Genomic DNA, 1,097 nt, shown 5'->3' with positions numbered 1-1,097 from the left:
CAAAGTTTATAAAGCTTACATGGTTTAAGTAAAGACAATCTGTTTACTCAAACGGTTTGAGTTAAGTTACTTGTCGGGTTTTACAGTGTGTGGTGTGGCAATGTTCCCTTTTGATTTTTAAGCACCCAACATTGCATAAGTAGCTGACATTATTTAGACCATATAAAATCACACGGTGCTACAGTAAAGGTACAGTCAGGCCACTATCAGAGCTGCTGACTTTGCTATAGGTGCTTCACACAAGGGAAAGACATGAATGAGCTCAGTGAAATAATAGCCAACATTGCATAAGCAGTTGTTCACTGCAAATCCTACAGTAATACAAGTTAATAACATGAGGCTGGTGCCAAGACACAATTGTTATAGGTACTCTTGCTCAGAATAGACATGCAATGTGAGCTGAAATTCATTCAGATTATAGAACAGGGCAAAAGTATTTGGAGAAGACCAGTCTGCTGCCATGCAAATGTTCTGAATAGACATCCCATTCACCCAAGCCCACCATGATCTTGGTGGAGTTGGTTCTAACCAGACAGAGCATTGCAGTCCCTGAGAACTGTCTGCAATAGCCTCCGTTTCGATACAGACAGCTGTTTTTAAGCCGATTCTGTATGTCTAATCGACGGCGGAGCTCATTGACGAGAAAGAGAACTCCGTTTGGCTATTCAAAAGTGCTACCTCAGTTGTCAGAAGCAGAGAGGGTTGACTAAAGGCGAGCATGGTGATGGATACCTTCTTTACTGATAAGAAAAAAGCTCAAAGAAAATGAATATTTTGTGTGCAACAAGCATGATTGTTTCAAGTAGAGATTAAACAATATCAAGTACATGTACATGCTGCTTTTGTGCCACATTTAGGTTTGTAGCTTCACCAGTTATTAGTAAACCATAGTAGACAATAGTTTAATGTAATTTTGTGGGTCACCATTGTGCTGGAGAGTAGAGCCTGTGCTTCAGTCAGTGATGACCCACAAACTGCTGTTCAGCTGTTTTATTTAAAGGCAGTAACTGTGGAGTTGATGCAGTGATGTTCTCTTTATTAAGTACTTCAGCACATACATGTGTGCTATAGCTGACGATGAACTGCAGTGATTGGGT

Source organism: Cyprinus carpio, chromosome A20, assembly GCF_018340385.1.
Source record: "Cyprinus carpio isolate SPL01 chromosome A20, ASM1834038v1, whole genome shotgun sequence".
NCBI lineage: Eukaryota > Metazoa > Chordata > Actinopteri > Cypriniformes > Cyprinidae > Cyprinus > Cyprinus carpio.
Note: the sequence above shows the minus strand (reverse complement) of the source record.